The 18,136-nt window shown below is 43.2% G+C and overlaps 1 protein-coding gene across 12 annotated transcripts in view; it reads left to right on the top strand.

Annotated features, from left to right (window-relative positions):
- Positions 1 to 18,136, top strand: part of LOC137357514 (GRB10-interacting GYF protein 2-like) — a 113,287-nt gene that overhangs the window by 14,533 nt on the left and 80,618 nt on the right. For 10 of the 12 annotated variants that reach the window (XM_068023867.1, XM_068023875.1, XM_068023870.1 and 7 more), the window contains exons 4-5: positions 8,048 to 8,124; positions 11,208 to 11,345. The exons of 1 other annotated variant lie outside the window; for it this stretch is intronic. The gene's annotated coding sequence lies outside the window, so the exon portion shown is untranslated. The remainder of the gene's footprint in view (positions 1 to 8,047; positions 8,125 to 11,207; positions 11,346 to 18,136) is intronic. One more of the 12 variants, XM_068023864.1, reaches the window with a different exon arrangement.

Genomic DNA, 18,136 nt, shown 5'->3' with positions numbered 1-18,136 from the left:
TGGCATCTAACTGATTTTCTTTTTTGCACTGGAGTACAATAGAGTCCAGTTCTTTAAGGACTCTCTTTCACTTGTCTAATGTGATGCTGCTTTATACAGTAAATTATTCACCTGGCCCAATGACTGGATTATACATGTTGTTTTGGCACATGTTCTTTCACTCATATAGCATGTTTCTCCGGTTTGCTTGCCCATTCAGGGGGGGAAAAAAAAGTCCGCAATCATCCAGGCACCATTTCATGTATGATCAACCACAGGCAGGTGGTGAACTCATTTAAAACAGTTCAGGTTTTGTGATATTTTCCAGCCATTAGATGACCGTATTTTTCATTAGCTTCAATACTGCAGCGAACCATAACAATTCTTTCCTCAGTTTTTTTTTGGCCACGCAGAGCTTGATTTTTGAAGGCAAGTATGCCATAAGCATCACACTAATGGAAGAAATGCAGCCTTGTCACAATTCAAGATGTTCTGGGTTATGTAACCTTTGAGCAGCCTCGGCAATGCATTTTCTAGCCACTGCTTGACACCTGAGTCAAGTCTTAATCCGCGTGCCTGTATTGATTGTGGTCATCCTTCCATCTCTGAAGCCGTGCTTCAGAGGGATTAAAATCTGGTCTGCTGAGTGCTTTGGCCAGCTGCGTAGCTGTTTGGGCTAGAAGGGGGACACTGATCAGAGAGCATCTTTTCCAGCGGCATTCTGAAACCAGTAGAAATGCCTTCTTGACTTCTGCATTCTTTCCCTCGCACTTTCTCTTTCTGTCTGTGTTGGAATTTTGATGTTTAGCGAATAGCCGCTCACACTGTCCCTAAGGACAGACCGAGGTGCACCTCTGGGTTGTTTTTTGACAGCTCATCCATCTTGTTCAGGAGGTCAGTTTTTGTGCCAAGTGTCATGGCTGTTCTCCTTTCAGCCATGATGATGTAAACTGTAACCTGACACAGTGATTGGAGATTAATTAGCCAAGGTAATCGCACTGGCTGATTGAACAGTTGAATCTGCCTGAAATTGTCAGCGCATTTAATACTTGCCTTCGCCATTGACAGATATGGCAATGCAGCATGTTTGGTGTCTGGAATAAACAGCTGGCCGCTGTAATCAATTGGGAACTGGAGCAGGCCATTTAGCCTCTCGAGCTTGTTCTGCCATTCAGTGAGATCACGGCTGATCTGAGATCCAACTCCAAATGCCTGCCTTTACCCCATATTTCTTCATACAAAAATCTGTTAACAATTGATCTATTTGTGTGTAGTAATTATTTACCCTATCTGTTCCCTTTAATATTTTGAAAACTTTGATCAAATCACCTTTTAACTGTCTAAATTCCAAGGAATGCAGCTCAAGTTTGTGTAATCTTTACTCGTAATTTAACCCTTGGAGTCCAGGTATCATTTTGGGAAATGAGTGTGCTGCACTCCCTCCAAGGCCAATATATCCTTCCTAAAGTACGGTACCCTAAACTGCTCTCAGTAACTCTGCGTCTCATCTAACCAGGCTTTTTATAGCTGTTGCCTGACTTCTTCCCCGATGTATTCTAGGCCTCTAGATATAAAGGCCAGCATTCCATTAGCCTTTCTTGATTATTTTTCTGAATCTGTTCATGACATTTTAATCTATGCACCTGGATCCCCACAGGAGTTACAAATGGTGGGGACTGTATTTGTTCCATTATTGCTCTTCACGTACAGCTTCATAGCAGTGCTTTTATATTTACCACCAGTTTACTGAGAACCTGGAAAAACAATAGATCCCTGAGCAATCATCTGTGTTGCATGCATTGCAAATCACTGCTTTGGCAATATAATATTTTGCCAATGTGTCTGCTTTTTTGAACCATTTTATTGATCAGTTCATGTGGGGGCAGTGGGTTTCCCGTGCCAAGTAGTCTATTGTTGTGAACAATGTTTGCTTGCCAGATCGACAGAGGAGTTTGAAGATTGATTGTCCAGCATTCTTCAGTAAACAGGGGAAATTGGGGTTCATTTAGACCCTAATTAAGTATGGAAAAGAGTAAAGAAAAATCCAGGTTCGAGTTAAGATGGAAAGAGGTTGTCAAGTTGAGATGAAAAGGGCCTTTTAATGGTTATTGGCACTTGCTCTCCCCTCCTTCACCCCCCCCCCCCCCCCCCCCAAAACCCAGGCTGCCATTCCTCCCATTTCTGTAAATTTATGCTCTCCAAATTGGTTAGATGTCATTGGGGATTAGAGAGATACGGTTTTAGATTAGATTAGAGATACAGCACTGAAACAGGCCCTTCGGCCCACCGAGTCTGTGCCGACCATCAACCACCCATTTATACTAATCCTACACTAATCCCATATTCCTACCAAACATCCCCACCTGTTCTTATATTTCCCTACCACCTACCTATACTAGTGACAATTTATAATGGTCAATTTACCTACCAACCTGCAAGTCTTTTGGCTTGTGGGAGGAAACCGGAGCACCCGGAGAAAATCCACGCAGACACAGGGAGAACTTGCAAGCTCCACACAGGCAGTACCCGGAATCGGTTTCTATTTCCTATCTGCACCAACCACTCCTTGATCAGGTGCTGCATAAGTTGGGTAGTATCAGGCACAGGTTGTATGTTTCAGGGCTGAAAGTCACCCTGCTTGGCAGTAATATTGACGACTGTTGAGCAGAAATGTGCCATATATTAAATGCTTACACCCATTTTGTACAGGCTAAAACTAATCCTGTTTATTTACAAGTGAATAACATACATTAGCAAAGGTGACTGTGTAGCGCAATAAAAGGTATTTTGTAGCCCAGAGAGCGCTTTAGGCTTTCTTCAAGTAAACATTCCAACAAGGGCGGCACAGTGGCGCAGTGGTTAGCACCGCAGCCTCACAGCTCCAGGGACCCGGGTTCGATTCTGGGTACTGCCTGTGCGGAGTTTGCAAGTTCTCCCTGTGTCTGCGTGGGTTTCCTCCGGGTGCTCCGGTTTCCTCCCACATGCCAAAGACTTGCAGGTTGATAGGTTAATTGGCCATTATATAAATTGCCCCTAGTATAGGTAGGTGGTAGGGAAATATATAGGGACAGGTGGGGATGTGATAGGAATATGGGATTAGTATAAATGGGTGGTTGATGGTCGGCACAGACTCGGTGGGCTGAAGGGCCTGTTTCAGTGCTGTATCTCTAAAACTAAAACTTACTCCAGCTTTTTAGTTTCTTGGGATTGAAGCAGTTTCTTGGAATGAAGTATCTCTTCCTTGATTGTTCCTTCCTTGAACAAGCCTTGATTGTTTGTGGAATACTGTATGGGGTATGGTATCCATCCGTATGCCAGAACTGATGAACACTGAAAGATTGTGTTTTAATTCCCAGCGCTGTTAGTCATTGTGCTCTCAGCAGAGGCTCTTGTCAGAACAAATGTGCATTTACATAAATTACCTTTTGAAATGTAGGCAGACATGGCACGCAATTTGTGCACAGCAAGGTCCCACAAACTGCAGTGAGCTAAAGATTAGTTAATCTGGTTGAGAGGTGAATGTTGGCCAGGACATGAGAATTCCCCACCTCTGTTGAATAGTGCTTTGGGATCTTTTACATGCATATGAACAGACAGTTGGGGCCTTGGTCTTATAATTCATCCGAAAAGAAGGTTGTAGGCTGATGCTTCATTTCAGAAACGTAACCACATTTAGGTTAATATTTCATTGCAGTTCTGAGTGAGTACTGCATTGGGAGAGGTGCATTATTTTGGATGAGGCGTTAAACAGAGGCCCCATTTGTCCTCTTGAGTGTAAGTAAAGGATCTCATGACACTATCTGAAAAGAAGCAAGGAAGTTCTTTTGGATCCTGGTCAACATCCCAACCTTGGCCAACTAAATACTGGTCAATTATCTCATCGCTTTTCTTGAATCTTGCTGTGCATATTTGTTGCATCGTTTTCCTACATTGACAGTGACTATACTTCAAAATAAATTTAGGTGTGGAGTGCTTTCTGCTGTCCTGAGGTTGTGCAAGGCACTATATAAATGCAGTTTGTTCTTAACTGCGATAGGACAACAAATTTCAGTGCTGAGGAATGTTTGTTTTGGTGAAGTTTGAGGGTCATTTGGGCCTATTTGAAGTTTATAAAAAAAAAGCCTGAACGATGCTGTTTTCAGAAACCAGCATAAATTTTACTGTTTAGGATAGCTATTTTAAGCTCTGTTAAACTCTGAATGTGTCTTGAGGAGGTGGGGTGGTGGTGACGCTGTTTAACCTTGAGCCATGCCGTGCAGACCAGGAAGCTGGTTTGATTCCTGGTCACTCCTGAGTTAGTTGCTTTGAGCTGTGCCAGTGGTGAGGCTGGAGAAGTGGCAGAAAGTGATCAGAAAGGGTTTACATTTCTTGTCATTCAGCAACTCCCACTGGGCCATACGTTCAGCTCTGGTTGTAAAGGGCTCCCAAAAACCGTTGCAGTGGGAGGTGAAAATAAGAGCATCTTTGCTCTTTCAATATTGCTTTTTATGTGGTTTTTCTTGATATTTGAGCTGATGAATCACTCATAAGCACTAGACTGTATGTGCAGTATGTTCATCCTCCCCATGAGATACAAGCCTTAACTCAGGACTGTAGCTCTCTGCAGCATCGGCCAACTGTATAATAGTGCCCTCCATAAATTAGGAATTCGGATCCCTTATGTACGTCACTAAGCTGTTGGAATGAGTATTAAGTGCGTTACTTCAGTTACTTTGTGCCTGGTGGCTCCTTTTGGTTAATATTCTGCAATTCTGTGCAGTTCTCCACAGTGCTGATGGGGTTCCAGGAGAGCAATTTAAAAAAAATGTTTGCCTTTGAACTGCAGAAGACCTTAGTAGAAGGGAAGAGCGTGAAACCATAACATATTAAGGGTTTGATCAGTAAAAGACATGCTGTTCCTCCCTCGACTTATAACTTGTTGATTTCATCTTCCCTGGAGAGCAGGAAATGAGATCATTATCAGAGGACGAACTTTCAATTATGTGCTATACTTGAACATGCATTGTGGATATAACGCTGTCTGGCCTTTTTGTTCTGTCGGGTTCAGTTTTTTTTCTTGGAAGTGCAGATCCTTGAATCGTTTCAAATATTTTTCACTTGTGACCAGCCTCCCGTCATCCGCTTTCTGTAAACTTCTGCTCATTCAAAACTCTTGCTGCCCCATAGCCTAACTTGCACCAGGTCCTGTTCAGCTTCCCCCCGCCCCAGTGCTTGCTGATCTACATTGGCTCCTGGTCCGACAGCACCTCGATTTTTAAAATTCCCATCCTTGTGTTCAGTTCCCTCCACGGTACCTCCCCCTCCCTGTATCTCTACAGTCGCCTCCAGCCCTGCATTCCTTCAGGATCTCTGTTCTCCTTCAACTGTGGTCTCTTGCATATCCCCAATTTTAATTGCCCACCTTTGGCGATCGTGCCTTCATCATCTCGGACCCTACACTCTGGAATTCCCTCCCTGAACCTCTGCGTGTCTCTCTCTCATCCTTTCAGCCACTCCTTAAAATCTGTTTCTTTGACCAAGCTTTTAGTTATTTGTCCTTGTGTGACTGGCTGTTAAATTTGTCAGGTAACACTCTTGTGAAGTGCCTTGGGACCCTTTTATTATGTTAAAGACTCTACATAACTGTAAGTTGTCTTTCTGTGCAGTTCTTTGGGTGCTTTTTTGATTTTGAACACTGTGCTTCATGTGTGATCCTAGTTAATGGGTGTTACAGGCTGTTTAGCCGTGCCGGAGTGGCACCATGTACCCATTTTATAACAACCACATGTGCACTTGCCAACAGAGGGCAGCGGAACCCTGTCGAACATTTTTTTCCCTCCCCTCCCCAGCTTAGGTCACCAAGGCCAATGGTAGCACCCCAGCTATACTCCTTTGCTCAGACCTAAAGAAGTCAGAATGCAGCCGTTTGCTTTAGCTGCACAGCCTTTACAAAATGAGCCATTTGGGCGGCAGGCAGGGACTGGGGAGGCAGTGGAAGGAGATTCGTTTTTTGACTGCTCCCATTTTCCTGACCTGCAGTATAGTTCCACAAGTGCTCAAAGCCCTGTTGTGCCTCATGTAGGCGGCTATTCGTCAGGCAGCAAGCGTTGGCAAACTATTTGTCTCTCGAAGCATCACAATTAAGCCCAGTTCGTACTGGAATTCTAGCCTGGGAGTGTGACAGTCAGTTAACCCAGTGTAGGCTTGGGGTGAAACGTGGGATCTTCCTTGCCTGTACGTCTTGGGAAACCAGGAACTGGATTAACGCGGCAGGTTATTCAGAAAAAGCATCTGTTGCTGCCTACACACACTGTTGTGAAAAGGTATCTAGAGCACAGTGGATGCCTGGAAGTGACTGTTACTTTATCAAAAAGTTCTGTGGCAGCATGGGTAACGAGCAGGGTTTTCAAGCAGGTTATAGCGTGCTGCTACTAAACCCAGGATTGCAAGTAGTAATCATTTGAGCGTCTGTTATTTTACAATATATTCAGGGGAGTTGGGGGTTGGGCAGCAGCTTTGTCACAGGTGTGGCAAACAGCAAGGACGCTCTGCCAAGGGCTGAGAGCTGATACCCTCGCTTCAAGACTAATAGGTGGAAAGCAATCTGTGCAGATTTATTCAACTGTTGATCAGGAAATTACAAGGTCCATGCATATTTAGAACTTGTGTATGGCCATTGTGGTCGGTACTAGGCCAACAATGAAACAGAATGATCTCTAGCAGAGTCTGTTTCAGACACCTGGCAAAAAAAAACTATTCTTCTTACTCGTCTCCCCCTCTCTTATTAGTCAACTCCTCGCTGCGTTGTAATACCACTCGGGTACCATGCCTGAGTGACTGCTCTCCACGGTTGCGTGTCACACCCTGGCCAGACCCTATTGTCTCCTGTATTTGGGTGGTTACTCATCAGCGGGTTCAAGCCGATAAGGGTTTTACATTTGGCCTGTTTGATCCGTGCTAATTTTCTGGAAGGATATATTGCATTCTGCTTCTGCCACTGCTTCAGTTGGCGCATCCAACCCATTCTATATTGAGAAAAAGAAATTCATCAAAAATTTATACCTTCTAGTTACCAAACTACATATCACGAGGAGTAGTTTATTCCTGTTCATTTTATCAAAGCCACTGACCATTTTGAGCACTCACATCTGATGCCTGAGTTTTTTTTTTGCTGTTTTTCAGTTTCTCTAGTCTTCCTCGTAACTAAAGCCACACATTTTGGGTATTATCTGAGTAAATTTTTTCTGCACCTTGCCCACAGTTTTGCTCCTTCCTAAAGTAAGGGAACCAAAATGTGTCATGATATTCTAACTAATGATTTGTATAGGTTTTGCATTACCTCTTAACCTTTGTGCTCAGTGCTCTTGTTAATGAAATAGAGGCTCTTATCACTTGTACCTCCCACTTGAAAATGTAGCTGCTAAATGTCTCTGCCCCTTTAGTCTTTTGTTATTTAGTGTGTTTTCTATCCTTGTTTTTCCTCTTGATTTGCTTTATTAAAACTGTTGGTAATTGTATGCATCTCTTTCCCCTCTTTTCTCCACATTACATTTCAGCTATTTTGTTGTGACCGCTGTTAGCACTCTTACCTCTGAGTCAGAAGGTTGTGGATCCAAGTCCCACTCCAGGACTTCACAACAGAATAGGCTGACACGCCAATGCACTACTCCGAGAGTGCTACGCTGTCGGAGGTGCTGTAGTTCGAATGAGTCGTTAAACTGAGGCCCCGTCAGCCCCCTCAGTTGGATGTAAAAGATCCCATGGAACTATTTCGAAGATGAGCAGGGGAGTCATCCCTGGTGTTTTGGGCCAATATTTATCCCTCCATCAACATCTCAAAAAAAAAACAGATGATCTGGTCGTTGTCACATTGCTGTTTGTGGGAGCTTGCTGTTTGCAAATTGGTTGCAGTGTTTCCTACATTACAACAGTTCGAAAGTACTTCACTGGCTGTAAAGTGCTTTGGGACATCCGGTGGTCATGAAAAGTGCTATAGAAATGCAAGTCTTTCATTTTTTTCTTTCAATCTGCTAGCGTAAAGTTTCTTACTGTCCTGTTGCCAATTCTCTTTCTCTTTTCTTCCACCTAGAGGTGCTGAGACCAATTGTAGTGTCCCTCCCGCCATCCTAGGTGACAGCGTAACCAGCTGAGCTACTGGGGGAGACTGTGAGTACAAATTTTACATAGTCCCTTTTGGAAGGAGAAGGCTAATTGTTCTTTTCTTATTCCACACTTTGGGCTTGAAGAATCTCTTCAACTGCAAGTTTATCTGAAAATAAACCTGATTTTAAAAAGTTAGTTTTAAACATTTGGAACACAACCTCTCTCCTAGCATGGTGTCAAGTTTCTTGGTATACGTCATCCAATCTCGTGGTTGTGTGGTTTTTATCTCCTCCCCTTCTCTCCGGTTAAATTATTTGTAGACGTGCAAGGTGTTGACCCATTGATCAAATTGTGGGGATCCCTAGGGTTAGCATGGCTGGAGTTGCTGCTGTGGTGTCCTTCAGAGCTGCAATAATATTCCTTGAAAGCGTCAGGCAGTCTTTTAAACTGAAGCTTTGTGTAACATATTTACATAGCGGTGGCAGTGAGGCTGCACCAGTTTGTGGTGGTAAGGGGAAACTATTCCTCACATTGAATGCATAATAGTAAATATAGGCCAGTAGAAGGAAATATGTAAAGCGATTTATTTTGGCATGGTTAGGTAGTGAGGTTCCAAAGATTTGTTAGGTTTTGTTTTGTTTGTGTGAATTAATTGGGTAGATTGGAAAAAGATGAACAAGGGGACAGGCATTCTGACTTAAGTTGGTTAACAGGGAATTCAGAAAACATTTCTTCACGCAGAGGATCATGAGAAGTGTGGTGGGATCGGCACATTGGGCTGAATGGCTTATTTTTCTAAATTCCTGCAGACGTGTGCAGCGCTATGCAAGGGGTATGATGCAAATGAAACTATCGGTAGGAAAAGGCCAGCTGGTCCATCAAACTTATCCCACACTTCATGATGCTCCAGCCTATGAAAACTTGTTCTGGGTCAGTTGACTGCAACTTAAATATCTATCTTCACTCACTGGGCCCAAGTTTGATGCAGACCCAGCTTGTGAAAGTGAGTTAAGAATGTGAACTTAAACTCTCCCCCCCACCCCCCTCCCCATTCTGTTTCAGTGCAAATGTAATGACCGTTTGTCAGCAGTTAGGAAGGGATTTTGTTCTCACAAAGCTGTTACTAGCTTAGCTGATCGATTCATTCACTTGTGCTTGTGCACCGTATCACAATCTGCAGGAGGAGAAAGCAGTGTGTGCTGCAGGGAGATGCCCAAGAGCAATATTGCATTGAACTGCGGTTAATGTTTTCCTTCCCAATTCCCCCAAACTACATTTTAATGGATGCTTTCCACCTTCTGTTGTCTTGCCCAAGTGACTGTTCATGTCTGAACCTTAAGCTGTGCACTTCAGGAGACTACTTGGCTCTTGGAGAGAAAGCTGCAGCTGCCGTTTTGTTTGAACAAGACTCTGATGCCCTCCACCTCCTAAACCTCCCCCCACCCCACCCCCAGGCCACAAACTGCTGCCTGTGCTAAGATCAACTGACCCAGCAGAGAGCATATTTTGCATTTAGGGCTTTTTCAGTTACTCACTGGTTAAACTCCGAGTTTTAGGTAGGGGTGGTGGGGAGTGTGCTGTCTATTTTTAACTTCCTCTCCGGATGGTGCCTCTGCTTGCCAGGATTGCTGACGGTGGTAAGTCATAGTGTGGGTGAATTGTGGGTCTTTTTCAATGGCCAAACTTCAATCCTTTGTAAAAGGAGTTGCTGATTTTTTTTTTGGCTACTTTCCACACAGTCAGTAATCTGGCTGCAATAGAAAGTTGTATACACTGTACTAAGTTGGTTAGCCAGTTGTGCCTTTTGATTATGCTCTTATTAAATGAAGCAAACAAAAGTCTGTGGTTTTGTGCCAGGCTCAGATAATTTTACACTGCAAACAGATTGCAGAGTATCTGCTGACGTCACCTCAAGCGCTGATTCTTGCTATTTTAATAAGGGATTCCGGGGGCTGTCCCCAGACATTATTCCTCTGATGCTGAACTGCACAAGTTTGCTTCAAATACATGCCTGCTGTCTGAGTGAAATCTTGAAAGATTGAGTTTGACTCTGTTAGCTGGGGAGCTGAAACTTGTATGTACTTTTGTTAATGTAAGTTGTGATATTGGGTTGTCGCTCGTACATAATCCCTCTTTCCCTGCTGTTCCTCTTTTCCCCAATTCCGCAAAAACTGTGGTATATACTGCATTTTCAACTGTGTGGGCTTGTCCCAGGTCCCTGCCATTTTTATAAATTCATTAGGCAAATGTGGGTGTCACTGACGAGGCCAGCATTTATTGCCCGTCCTTAATTGTCCTTGAAAAGATGGTGGCGAGCTGCCTGCTTGAATACAACTGAGTGGCTTGGTAGGCCATTTCAGACGATGGTTAAGAGTCAAACACACTGCTGTGGGCTGGATTTGCAAATGGGCTAAATCAGGAAAGGACACGAATGAACTAGATGGATTTTTGCGACAATCAGATACTAGCTTTTGATTTCAGATTTAATTAACTGAATTTAAATTTCCAGCTACTGTGGTGGGATTTGAACTCAGGTTTTCAGGTCAAGAGCCAGGTGTTTGGGTTACTGGACCAGTAACAAAATCACGATCATTACATTGCTGGAGTTGCATAACAGCTCTTGAGTTGTTTGCTGTCCTGCAGTAACCAAGGCTGAAAGCTTGGTTCATGGCGAAATGGCAGATCAAATATCTAGTCCCACCATGTTCTGGTACATTAAGTTTGTACAGCTATGGGTCTATTTTAAGATTCTGTCTTTGCACTTATGCACCATTCAGCGTGGGTTGATTTTGATTCCAGAATGTTTCCTTCTCTGGGCTTCTAACCGTTATTGACTTGTCGTCATTAGCAGTCTTTGGCTGGCAGAGATGCTTGCCATGAGTATTGTATAATCATGTCGTTCAAGTTCAGTTTTTTTCTTTTCATGTACTTTATCCTGTCTCTAGGTGGATTGATAATTTTCCTTTTTGATATTTATAGACCTGTGTAAGCCCTAATGCTTGTAGTTCCAACGATGAGAACATTTTTTTGGGAAGGGGAGTGGATTACCATTGACTTGGTCGGCTAGGTTTCCAGTTCCCACGTCTCCAAAAGTAAATGTACAGTGTTGTCATATTTCTAATTGCGAGCTTTTGTCCGTTTTTCAGTGAAGTACGTGAGTGTGATTTTTGGGCCATAAAAGGATTACCATCAGACCAATTCATCGGTTGTTAGCCACTGGGAACAAAGCATCTTGGGGAGTCTCCAACACCAGTTGTCGGTTGGGGGCCTGACCTGTGGTCAAGGTACGTGACACTGTACCGTTGTATTATTGTACAGGTGTGCGAGTTTCAGCCCTGCTCGCTCTTGGGGGAGGGAGGGGAGCGGAGAAACTGCTTGATAAGTGATTTTCTTTTGTTTTTTCCCCCCTTACCTCCCCCACCTGCTCTTTTCCCCACTACAAAACCAGTGTTGTGCTTCCTAGAATTAACATTGTTCTGTAAGTTTTGGGAATAGAATTGGCTGGGTCTACTATAGGCATTACATTTTCACTTAAAATGAGTGCAAATTAATATCCCTGCTACACCTTCATCTCCGACAGCTTGATTTTCCCCCCCCCCCCCCCTCCTTTCATCTCTACATGATTCTACTCTCAAACTGTTCTATGTCCTGTTAATGCCATCCAATATGTTATCGAACTTCCAAGCCTGATTGTGAAGAAGACACTGAGACCAGGGAGCTGAGTGAGACTGTTTATTGCTTGCCATAGAACTTACTTGTCCAATCCTAACAACCTACAGCCAGTGCTGGCTGGCTCCTCTTTATATATACACATTTGAATAAAATTAACTAATTAATACCCAACACCTATTATCTTGAACTACCAGGTATTTATCAACCATTAACAGAACTTCAGATCCTGACACAATACATATTCCATATCCCTCATGACTTTCTTTGATAGTGTTGGTCTCATTTGTGTCAGATCCCTCCCTTTTTTAGCTTCAAGTTCCATTTATCCATGACACTTTTTTTGTGATGCATTTCATTTTTCTAATTTTTTGTACTGTATCCATTTCCTATTTGAAAATTCTCAGTGCTGACCTTCAGTCCTACTTGCTGCCTGCTTAATTTGGTCTGGATCCCTTTTCTCACTGAATTTTTTTTTTATCCAGTGCAACAACATGCTTGACCAGTCAATTATTACTTGTATTTGCTGGGAAATGTTGGCCAGGAGAACTGCCTGCTTCACGTTTGGTACGACAGAACTTTTAGCATGAACAGGCAGGCAGATCCTGGATTCAGCATTTTGTCAGAAATGTGACACCTTCGACAGTGCAGCAACCCTCCAGTACTAAGTTGCAATGTGACGAAGAATCAGTTATAATCTTCCGACTCGGCTGAGAGTTTTTAAAAAAAAAACTGCCTTTTTTCCTCCTCAGCTGGTAACCCGAATATGCTGTGAAAATGCTAAGACCTTGTGTGTGACTTTACCAGTTTTCATATCAGTACAAAGAATCCTTAAGTTGGGTAGTGGGAAAAGCTGATTCCTGTAGACTGATGTTTTCACAGAATCTTTGTCCTTTTTAAAATGTGGCTTGGGGTGCAGTAAAGTGGTTTTATTTCTCATAACCTATTTCAGTATTTTGTGATTTGCTCAGTTTCTGACAAATTTTGTGACATATGACTGTGGGTGAAAAATTATTTTATATTTTAAAAAATTTGGTGTGTAGTTAAGCTTTTTCCTTTTCCTCTTCCATTCCTATATAAAAAAAAAATCCTAAAATCCTTACAGGTGAAAGTGCGTAATATGTAAAGAATGTCATTCTGTACTCTGAATTTCATCCTTTAGTTGGGTGCTAAGTATGTTCCTTAAGGTGCCAGAATGACACTTGTGCCTATATTGTGTGTGGAATCAAGGGAAAAAAGGAATAAAGACAAGAGCAAGGGGAGAACCAACTGTGTAACAGCCCTGACAACCAATTTTATCTGCAGCACCTGTGGAAGAGGCTGTCACTCTAGAATTGGCCTTTATAGCCACTCCAGGCGCTGCTTCACAAACCACTGACCACCTCCAGGCGCTTACCCATTGTTTCTCGAGATAAGGAGGCCAAAGGAGAAGAATAATAAAGGGATAATTAAAATGAGTTTTAAACTGATCCACTTGTAAATTTCCAGATGTTTTGGAGCTGGTGAATCAGCTTAAAAAAAAAATCATCTTTCTCCTAAAGTTGAGGAAAATACCTTAAAATTCCCATTTTCTGGAGGTGCCTGTTGTGTGCACGAGGTTGGCACATGAGTTGATGGGCTGACATTACAGATGTGCTTGCATCTGGGGTTCTCCTTGGAGCAGAGGAGATTGGATAGAGGTGTTTACTCTATTTAAACCATTCGTGATTTTAAATGAAGAGAAACTGTTTCCAGTGGCTGAAGAGCCAATAACTAGAGGGCACAGATTTAGGTGATTGGCAAAAGAACTAGAGGCAGCATGAGGGGGAAAAACATTTTTATGCAATGAATGGTTAGGGTTTGGAATGCACTGCTTGATAGGGTGACTTAAACGAATTTCCTTTCAAAAGGGAACTGGATAAATACTTAAAGGAGAAAAAAATTGCTGAATATGAGTAAAGAGCTGTAGAGCAGGACAAACTGGAATGTTTTCTGAAAGAGCTGGCATTGACCCAGTGGGTCGGATGGCTTCATTCTGTAGTGTACTACGCTATGATCTCTGGACTGGATTTTCAGCAGGGAGAGAAACTGAAGCTGTGCAGCAAGGATTTTTATTTTTGGGGGGCTTGTATTATCTTAGAGTTGCTATGAGAAGCATAAGCTTTATACTGCTGCAATGTAACCTCTAGCTAGGGATGGAGCACGGACAGCAGTACACTGGTTCAGTAACCACGCTAACATTCTTCTGAAGACTCAGATCATCAATCAAAGGCTGTTTCAGGTCCCGCACCAAAACACATTTTTTTTTACAGTAAAGGCTAAAGCGCAACTGTTCCTCAGTGCATTATTTGCCTATAAAGTGGCTGGAGCTACAACAATAAGCATAGCTTCTTTATTTCGTTCTTAATGATTAAAATATCTAGGAGAGTGAGTGTCTGCTGGTGAGCTTCACCGTGTTATTGTAAGTAATTGTGGGTTGTCTCTTAGCTTGACTGTACCTCTCTCTCTCCATGATGAGAAATTAGGAACTATGGAGGAACAGAGATTTGGAAGTCCAAGTAGACAAATCATTAGAAGCTCATTGACAGGTACAAAAACCTGGCCTTTATCTTAAGTTGTCTAGAATTCAAAAAGGGTGGAAGTTATGCCTCACTTGTACAGAGCCTTGGTTGGATCCCATCTGGTGTACTATGATCAGTTTTGGGCACTGCACCTCAGGAAGTCTGTATTTACCTTGGAATGAGTGCAGCATTGATTCACAAAATGGTACTGGGGCTTAAGAGGTGATCTGATCCAAGTATTTAAAATGTTAAAAGGGTTTTATAGTGTTGATACGGAGAATGTATTCCCTCTGGGGAAATTAAGGACAAGGGGGCACAGTATTAGAGTTAGAGCTAGGCAGCTTGGGAATGAAATCGGGAAGCACTTTTTTTTTTTACACGAAAGCTAGTGGAAATCTGGAGCTCTTACCCCACAAAAGGCTGTGGATGCTAGGGGTCATTTTGGAGCTTTCAAGACTGTCTAGTCTTTTGAGCAATGGTTAGTAAATGGATTAGCTGTGATGTCATTGAATGACAGAGTAGGCTTGAGGGACCGAATGGCTTACTCCTGTTTTTATTCCCTCCACCCACTCTCTGGTTTTAATGGTAAATGCAGAACCTGAAAAACCCCAGATTGTTAAATTGGCAGCTTAAAAAAGACTTTCATAATCCTTCATTGAGTAGTAGATATTCCATAAAGTCTGAGAGCAAGTGCATGAACTGTGTTGGATGCCAGCTCAGTGCAACGTGGTTGGGATCAGGGGCTGCAGTGTTGTCCAGTGGACTTGTACACTAGATTGTAGGTTTATCTGTGTCGGCACCATGATGCTTTCAGTAGTTAACAATGTTTGCTGCTGGAAGTTGTCTGGTGGAAACAGGCAGAGTGGGGTTTGAGGGGGGGGGGGGGGGGTGGCGGATGTTGGGTGCTGAGAATTGTCCACAAGCCAGCAGCAGTTTGAGACACAGCACTGAAACAGGCCCTTCGGCCCACCAAGTCTGTGCCGACCATCAACCACCCATTTATACTAATCCTACACTAATTCCATATTCCTACCACATCCCCACTGTTCCTATATTTCCCTACCACCTACCTATACTAGGGTCAATTTATAATGGCCAATTTACCTATCAACCTGCAAGTCTTTGGCATGTGGGAGGAAACCGGAGCACCCGGAGGAAACCCACGCAGACACAGAGAACTTGCAAATTCCACACAGGCAGTACCCAGAATTGAACCCGGGTCGCTGGAGCTGTGAGGCTGCGGTGCTAACCACTGCGCCGCCCTCTCGTGGAGGTGCATAGGAATAGCTGTAGGGAAGTGAGGAGCACATGAAATAGGGGTTAGCAATAGGTGCTTGAGGATCCACTCTAACGAATGGTGATGAAAGATGTCTGAGTCAGTGGCAACGTGAAGTAGGCAGATAGCAATAAAGCCAAGATCATTCAGCAAGCGAGCAGAATCCCAGAGTACGGGGGGAAATTAAAGTCATGAGCACAGCAAACATCCTCAGTATAAAACCCTGCATATATATTCCATCATGGACCTCCCTCCGTCACCTCTAAGCTACCACTTTAAAGAGGACACAATTCTTTCTACCCTAGAGGAAGAAAAATCAAGCAGTGTCATTAATACTCAAGCGATATTGATTCAGTTTGTTTTAAAACGTTGACAAATGGCCCCAAACCTTGCTTTTAGAATCCATTCCACAGGTCCCCTAACTTGAGGGGAGGGGGAAGAGGAACCCTATTTATTATCTCTAATCTTGCTTGAGGCTTGTGAATTTTGTCTTCGTATCCTTTGGTCCTGCGCTCACCGTCCAGGTTAAATAGGTTGTTCACCGTAACCACCGCTATCTTTTGTTGTTTTAAAGCTGGTGGTGATGTGCTGGGGTCACATTGCCTGGTTATTGAAGTTCATGTGGTTTTAAACTCTAGTATGAGTCATTGCTTAATCGTGGTAGAAAAATTATGCGCATATGTGACACGTAAGGAAAACTAAGTGATCGCTGTTAAAATTGGACAGATTATGCTGGCAGGGATATCTGAAGAATTTCACAAGCTTTCCAAGTGTTTATGTTTCTTAAAATTCATTTTGAGATCTATTAAGCATGTTTCTATGTCCACTCACTATTGCAGTTTCCGGTAGGATTTTTGCCCCCTTCTAAGGAAGTAATTTTGCTGCCAATAAACTTTCTTTTTATTCATAATTACTAAATCTTGGAAAGATTAAAATAAACTAATGGCAGCCCTGGTGCTTAGTCTATTAGAAATGCATGTGCAGAAAAACAGGTTAAGTATGACCCTCAGCTCTTCAATTGGTAATATCGCGAGAGGTCAAGATAGACAGAAGTACATCTCCTGTCTCCAGAACTTGGTAAGAGTTGGCTTTACGTTTTATACGTAAAGGTGGAATTGGTCAGTTTGCCCTCTCCTTTCTCTTCCGTTTCCCACTTCTGGCCAATGCCCAGAATATAACAGTGAGAGTTAAGTGTTCTGGTTAAAACAATGTATAAGATTTGATTTGGTGCAGTGAGCTCAGAATTGCTACGTATCATAAAACCGTATGTCTGGCAACATGCGCAGCTGATTGCGGAGTGTCTTGGCAGGCTCGGACCTTGGGAAAGCCAAGGACAGTCTGATTAGTAAAGCGCCCATGTTGCCTGCTCGGAAAGCTTTGTAATGCAGCTGGCCGCCTCTACTTCTGCCAGGTGGTACATATGCATTTCTGAAGCTTTCTCTTCCCCCTCAAGATAAAGTCAAATGTAGCGACAGATGCTGTTACACAATTGTCTGTTTACTGCCTGGCAAGCTTGTTTGGTAAGAGTCCCTTCAAGTCGCCCATCAAGACAACAGCAGGAAATCATCAAACGCTTCGTTTACAATTCCAATTCCCGCAGTCAGTTTGTTTAGAAATGTGATTTTTAAAAAGGGAATTCTTAAACCAGACAGAACCAGAGGGCCTCTAATTAAATCCACAGCCAGTACACAGTCCGCTGATCTCAGCGGAGACAGTAGGTTTGAGTGAGTATTTGGCACCAACCTTGCTGTATTAGAGTGTAAGTGATGGTGGCCAGAGCTTCTGCTCTTGCTTGTGACCCAGTGACCTGCGCTAATGTGTGGATTTTGGGTGCGGGCAGAATGGGGCCCTCCTGTGATACCCCTCCACAGTCCATCGTGAAGAGTAGCCACCTGGAAAGATACCAGAAACCTGCCTGTGCCCTGCAAAACTGACCACAAGCCAGAACTGCCAGGAGACCGGTTGAAAGGAATATCAAAGAAATAATTCCTGTCCTTTGTAGGGTTTTGACTTTAGGAATGCATCACTTGATCCTCCGTTATTATCCGGTGTTGCTTTCCATTCCGATAGCAGTATATTGAACAGAAATGGGAAGCTGTCTAGTCAGTACTGCTGCTGTCTGTTCATCTGTTTGAATTTGTTGGTGCTGGTGACGTGGAGAACCATGACGCTGACTGGGAATCCGAGAAGGACGCTGATAAGCATTAAATAAATCGTGGCCAGCTGGCATCTTACGGATACCAGCATAATCAGGCCAGTTTCCGCAGTGCAGGCTTTTCGGTAGCAGTAGCCTGGTAGAGCAGTATCAGGCTAGGATCCCCTGAGTGCAGCTGTAAAATTACTTCTCTTGTATTGAATTTTACTCAGTGAACTTTGCAGGCGTCTGGAGCCAGCACAATATTTGCAGCAGCTGATGGAAGCTGATATTTAATGCGGAGATTTGGCTGAAGATCTAAACTTAGAAACTTATGATTTTAGGATTGTATTTTGCTCAGATGGGTATGAAAGGAGAGCAGGGGAGTTCCAGTGTCCAGGTGAAATTTATCTGTCCAACATTGTTAAAGCAGATTCACTGATCATCCACCTCCTT

The sequence above is a fragment of the Heterodontus francisci genome, chromosome 48 (genome assembly GCF_036365525.1).
Source record: "Heterodontus francisci isolate sHetFra1 chromosome 48, sHetFra1.hap1, whole genome shotgun sequence".
In the NCBI taxonomy this organism is placed as follows: domain Eukaryota; kingdom Metazoa; phylum Chordata; class Chondrichthyes; order Heterodontiformes; family Heterodontidae; genus Heterodontus; species Heterodontus francisci.
This window is presented reverse-complemented; position numbering and strand designations above follow the sequence as displayed.